A 6,768-nucleotide genomic window follows, 5' to 3' on the forward strand; every position below is an offset into this window, starting at 1 on the left:
AGCTGGCTCTCTGTGTGTTAGGAGCGGAGATGAGTGAACAGGGACGTCTGCTCTGCAGAAGCATCAGCCCCTCACACGGGGGTGGCGTAAGAGGAATATTACAGCATAAGCTAATGCTCACCCTGTCATATTTATGCTGCTTCCCTCATAGGAGGGTTGTCTTAGCCACAGGCAGCAGTGAGGACTGAATTGTGTAGTGGCACTGAGGCCTGGGTCAACAAATGGACTTCGGCATTGCAAGGCTGAGCATCGCAGTGCCTAGAATATCACAAGACCCCCACTTGCAATGCACAAAGCTTGAATTAGGCACCTAGGCTTCATATACAATGAATGGGGAGAGACAGGCATCTAAGAATGCAATCCACAAAAGCCAGCAAGCTAGGCAGGGAGGCACCTACATTAGCCAATGGGAGACGCTGACCAGAGGGGGTGTCCTAAGATCCGCCCCCTCATGGAGACAGGCTCCCAAGTCCCAGCTGCAGGGAAGCACCTATCTCTGTTTAGCAATCCACAAACGTGAATCCACCTCCTAAGTTGTTTCTTGCAGGAATGAGTTAAGTGCCTGCCTCATGCCACACAAAACAGCCAGAGGAGGAGGAGCCACCGCTGCCCCCACCTTTTAACTTTTAGCTAGTGGGTGGAACAACCTGCCTGGGATGTGGCAGACCCAGGTTCAATTCCATCCTCTCTGGCTGAGGGGGAGAAGGGTGACTCCCTGCCCCGTTCAAATCCTCTCTCTCCATAGAGTGATCTAACAACTGAGCTGTGGGGTATTCTGATATGGGGCTCCCTCAGTCTCTCTTGTTGAAGTTGTTCCACAATGGCTAAATAATTAAAGAGTCATTGGAGCAGAGATCTCCCACCTCCCGGTGGATGCCCTAACCACCAAGCTACAATCATGCTCTCTCTCTCTCTCTCTGGTCCAATGACTAACTATACAGAGTGGTATAATCAGACAGTTTAGGACTTATATATCTAAGGATATGTCTACACTACTCGGCGGATCAGCAGGCAGCGATCAATCCAGCGGGGATCGATTTATCATGTCCAGACTAGACGCGATAAATCAACCCCCGAGCGCTCTCCCGTTGACTCCTGCACTCCAGCGCCACGAGAGATGCAGGCAGAGTCAACGGGGGAGTGGCAGCAGTCGACTCACCATGGTGAAGACACCATGGTAAGTCGATCTAAGTACGTCGACTTCAGCTACGTTATTCACGTAGCTGAAGTAGCATAACTTAGATCGATTTCCCCCCCTTCCCCACCAGTGTAGACCAGGGCTAAGACAGTGGTTCTCAACCAGGGGCATACGTGTACCCCTGGGAGTACACAGACATCTTCCAGGGGGTACATCAACTTATCTAGATATTTGCCTCATTTTACAACAGGCTATAGGAAAAGTACAAACTAAAATTTCATACAATGACTTGTTTATACAATGCTCTATATCTTATACACTGAAATAGAAGTACAGTATTTATATTCCAAATAAAAATGAGAAAGTAAGCAATTTTTTCAGTAACAGTGTGCTATGACACTTTTGTATTTTTATGTCTGATTTTGTAAGCAAGTTGTTTATAAGTGAGATGAAACTTGGGGGGAGTACTCAAGACAAATCAGACTCCTGAAAGTGGTACAGTTGTCTGGAAAGGTTGAGAGCCACTGGCCTAAGTACTTTTTGGATCAGGGCCTAAGTCTCCATGCAGATGTCTGATGAACCATAGAATTTCAGATCATGGCCTTCTAAATCCATTGATGGCCCAAGTCCCTTACCCATGCCACTTCCCGTTGTGATGGGCAATTTGCAATGTTTCTTGGCCCTTGCATTCTCTCTCTCTCACCTCCCTCCTTCTTCCCCCCCGAGCTAATCTTTTGCTTCAAATTTTCATTGTAACATATGAAATAAAACCCCACAGATACAGATGTGCATGGAAGTTGGCTCTGGGCTTGGCTATACTTATTTTAGGTGTGACTCCATATTCTCTGGAAAACTAACTGAGTTAGGTATATTCCATTGGGAACAACACAGCAGGTGTGCTCTGGAGCAACGATCCATGTGCTGTTTTGCAGGGGTGTCGGATCAATTTTTATGGGGGGGCGGTGCTGAAAGCAGAAACCGTGTATTTGGTTGTTGTTACTGCTTCAAACCAGGGGGTTCTACTGCACCCCTAGTCCCAGCACCCCTGGTATATTCGTGTCCATACAGCTTTTCTGATTTGTGAAGAAGCTGCTATAAAATGCTCTCTCATTACACAGGACTGTTTAACTCACAGTGTTTGAGGTGCACGTAAAACGGATAGGGATAAAAGTATCAGACAATTTTGCTCATGTTGGAATGCAGCATGTCAAAAAGGTCTAACTCAAGAGAAACAGGAGCATGAAATCTAGCTTGATGTGCTCCAGTCCTCAGTTATACTAACACTGACAAAGCTAGAGATAAATAAAAAGCCATATCCGTACCCAAAAGATGGCACAACAAAACAATGTTTAAATAGAAACAGAATCAAAAGCTATTAATTGGATTGTATTTTAAGTGCCCTCTTTAATTTTCAAAGGGGTGGAATTTAGCAACACAGCCCCCTCCAACTGACATTAATGCAAAATTATCTCACCAGCGGCAGAGTGGGTGGATTACATATTCATTAATAGCCAGGATTATTCACATGAAAAATTTACTTTTTATAGGAATATCATAGTTTGTTTGCTTTTTAAACCAGTAAGGAAAAAGTAACCCCAGTAATATTCTGCCATTAAATAATAATAATTAATGGAGATATCTCATCTCCTAGGACTGGAAGGGACCTTGAAAGGTCATTGAGTCCAACCCCCTGGCTTCACTAGCAGCACCAAGTACTGATTTGCCCCAGATCCCCAAGTGGCGCCCTCAAGGATTGAACTCACAACCCTGGGTTTAGCAGGCCAATGCTCAAACCACTGAGCTATCCCTCCCCCAAGTTTTGCTGGGTAAAGGGCGATCTAGGTGCAGTTGCAAGGGAATGGTATATAGCTACAGTCCTGACTGGTGCAAGGTGAGTTTTCTCAGGTGGGAGGAGGCATTGCATCTCCTAGTACCCATTGCAGTTAGCCAACTCTGTACTATGTAAAATGTCCATTCCACATATTTTTTTTTGTAAATAAGGATATTAGGCCAAATCAAGCAGTTCTTAGGCTAAACTTCCATTGGCTTCAGTGGAAGTTTTGCCTGATTAAGGACTGTATGATTTGATGCATTTCTAATTAAACTGATTAGTTCATGTTTGATCTCATTTGGCCAAATTCAGGGCCAGCATTAGCAGGTGCAAGTCCAGTGAAGTCAATGGAGTTGTACCAATGGTGTATTTAGACCATTGTTTAAATTAGACCATCAGTAAATTCAACCGAATCCGCTCTACAATCCGACACCATCTTTTTACAGGTGAGACAACTACCTACACATACTTCATTATATCCCAGGAAGAAACCATGTTGTATCATAATAAAACAATCTCCATCAGAGAAAGCACTGGAAAGGATTTTCTATGTACCAGACTTCATAGCACATTAAAGTTAATCCTGATCACTGTGATCAGTCCCAACACATTTATTCATTCTCAATGAATCCAGAGAAAAGGCTGTGGGTGAAACAGGTCTTGATTCAGGAATATGCTCCCGTCTATATTTTTCAATGTAAGGTACAGCTACTTCCCAAACCTACAGGACAGAAAGAGCAATAGCAGAGTCAGACGTGAAGGCTGAAAGATTTTATGTTCAAACTGAGTCACATGTCAATTCCCAAGATCAGAGAACCCTGTGCAGACACGAGCAGGGCATAATTAACTGACTGTAATAGATATACAGAAATAAATTGCATGTGGCAATCTGAAATAGACATAGGGTCAGAGATGATTGCTGAAGAGCGAGACTGGTACTGAGCACAGGAATCTGTAGGGACATTACAGTTTTGCTGGGTAAAGGGGGATCTAGGTGCAGTTGCAAGGGAATGGTATATAGCTACGGTCCTGACTGGTGCAAGGTGAGTTTTCTCAGGTGGGAGGAGGCATTGCATCTCTTAGTACCCAGGTGATGTCCTAGGAAGGGATAGGAGCTGGTAGGGATGTGTCCCTGGTGTCTGACAGAAAGCACCTTGTCATGCAGGAGCCAAGGTAGCATGGAATGGAAGACTGGCATGGCCAAGAAAGGTCAGTGATGGGCAGCACTGGCAAGGAATGGCAGATCTGAGCAGACTTTGGGGCTCGGATTTACAAAGGAACCTAAAGGTTGGAAAGTTTTCCTTTTTCTCCTTTATCATTCCCCCTAGCAGGGCTAAAGACTGGTGGGCTATTAGGGTCCATATGGCTGCAAATAGTTTGATAGGTCAGTAGGAACCTCATCTCTCCCTCTCTCGCTCATTCTTCTGTTAGTTATATTTTACAACTGTAAAAAACCAAAGTGGGTTCCGAACCCTCTAGCCGAGCACACAGTAGGGCTGTGTTAATGCATATCCTCATTGCTGTTCTCTCATCCTTGCGCTCCTATAGTTTGCCAGGCCCTCTCTTATATCTGGTCTTGAATTGGGTAACAAGCTCTTTGGGCTATGGACTATCCTCCTACTCCCTGGCCCCTGTCCTGCAACGAGCTCCCCATGGATAGTACTCAGCAAGTGTCCATAGTTCCACTGACTTTAATGGGGCTCCATGTGGATGCAGGAGACTACCTTCATGGGGCTCATTGCAGGACTGGGCTGATATTTGTAAAGACCTGTCAGTTTCCATAACCTATGTCATTTATCCATAACACAACGGACGGGACTCATTTTAAAATATATTATTTTTAAACTAAAAGCGTCCCTTTAAAAGACTATGACAAAGTAAAATCTCCACACATATTCCTTCAGAGATGATGGTAATTAAATCATGCATGTGAGGAGAAAAGCTGTTTTTCCCCTGATGCATCAAGGGCCATTTTAAAAAAAGAACTACAGATCTCTTCGTAAGGAATGAGCTACTGTACAAATGCCAGTATCAACACCTGCCTTCTGCTCCACAAGCAGCCTGTGAGCTGCCTCAATGTCTGGGGCCATGAAGCGATCCTTTAGCCAAGGCCTGAAAGGAGACAAATTGAGAACATTAGCCAAACATTAACCAACACTGTAGTTAGCAGGTCTTCAAAGCTGTAACCTTTGGGAAAACGTTATCTGATTTTACCTTACAACAGAGCGCACAAGGTCATAGACTTTCTCCAATGGGGTGGTTGTTCTCAGGGGGCGTAGGAACTCAATGCCCTGGCAGGCTGCAAGAAGTTCAATGGCCAACACTAGGAAACCAAACAGTGAAAGGCGGGATAGTGGGTTTTAAGATGTACAACTCATTGTACGTTTACATTTGGAGAACCTCTAAAAGGAGTTTGTTACTGTTACTTAGTACCTCACAACTTCAAAGTGCTATGCAAAGTTTAATTGAGGCAGATAAACAGAAGACCCATTTAATAGATGGGGAAACAGATGGCGGTTCCGGCCGATACTTAAAAACAGTCTCTGATTTTGAATGTCCAAACATGCTGAGCCTGACTTTTCAAGGTTCTAAGTGCTCAGAGCGCCCGTTGTCTTCAACTAGCATGCTGGCTGCTCAGCGCTCATGGTGTACTCCAAGGTACACCCCAAAACAGAGACCTTCGAAATCAGAGCCCTTCCCCAGAACTGAATTAGATGTAGCGATGGGCCTGAGCTGTAGAATTCAGATCCAGTTTTGAAACTCCCAGGTGTGCTGGGGTGTCCAGCGATGGAGTTTGGTTCAGGCCCACTTCTCATTAGTATGAGAACTCTGGTAGAACTAAAAGATCTAGACACATATGTATTGGAAAAGCTTGCACAATGTCTCCCTGTCTAGACAGTGGCATTTGTCCCTCACTTACACAATGGCCAAATTCACCTAAGGAAAATGTTACCTAAGACACATTGTTTTCTCTAGTTACACGTTCACTTTGCTGAATGTACAAAATGATAATCCTTAGTATTTTTAGAGATCTCTACAGCTTCAAAGCACTCCACTGTATAAATCCATGTACGAGCAAATTGTACATATTGGTTTTTGTGGTATGTATTGTGTTCTTCCAGCAACAGCTGAAATTTGTATTTTAAAGAAGTTACAACTTTAATCTTTCAAGACAAAGATGAATGGAAGAATTTTGGCTTAGTGTCTCTTTGATAAGCCGTTTTGTTTCTATGAAACACACTAATTACATTCATCTCAATAATATTTCTGCTAGAAAGAAATTAAAGTAATAACTTAAGACAATATCTTAAAAGACTTCTTTAAAACGACTGAAGGGTCCATTTTTAAAAAAACACGATGCCATGTAGAAGAAAGGCATTTAGTTTTAACCTAGTTACAATACAGTAGATCTGTCTAAAAATCAGTGTCTTAATTTTACCTTGTTCAACATGTTCAATAACTTTCAATGCTTTTCGTGCAGCCCATCCGCCCATGGACACATGGTCCTCTGTAGCAGCGCTGGTTGAGAGAGAATCCACAGAAGAGGGGTGGCACAATGCTTTATTCTCAGAAACTGCAAAAGTCCAGTGTGAATAAATGGGGTACTGTATGGACAAACAGGAGCTAGAAACAATGGCTGAGTCTAAAACACTGCAATGAAGGATCCAGATCCATCCATGGTAAGTGCATGCCCATGGTATGGCTTGACTGAGCCATCTGCAATATCTAACATTCAAGCCATTTTGCCCTTGAAGACAGTAATATTGTACATTGATCATCCGATGCTGAAATTAACCCA

The 6,768-nt window shown here is 43.6% G+C and overlaps 1 long non-coding RNA gene across 1 annotated transcript; it reads right to left on the minus strand.

Annotated features, from left to right (window-relative positions):
- Positions 1-3,542: 3,542 nt before the first annotated feature.
- LOC135980222 (uncharacterized) lies at positions 3,543-6,547 on the minus strand. Its single transcript, XR_010597397.1, has 4 exons — positions 6,409-6,547; positions 5,184-5,292; positions 5,012-5,081; positions 3,543-3,690 (listed from the first exon to the last, which is right to left on the minus strand). It is a non-coding gene; the product is annotated as an uncharacterized LOC135980222 (long non-coding RNA).
- Positions 6,548-6,768: the final 221 nt, after the last annotated feature.

Source organism: Chrysemys picta, unplaced genomic scaffold (assembly GCF_011386835.1).
Source record: "Chrysemys picta bellii isolate R12L10 unplaced genomic scaffold, ASM1138683v2 scaf2268, whole genome shotgun sequence".
Lineage (NCBI taxonomy): Eukaryota > Metazoa > Chordata > Testudines > Emydidae > Chrysemys > Chrysemys picta.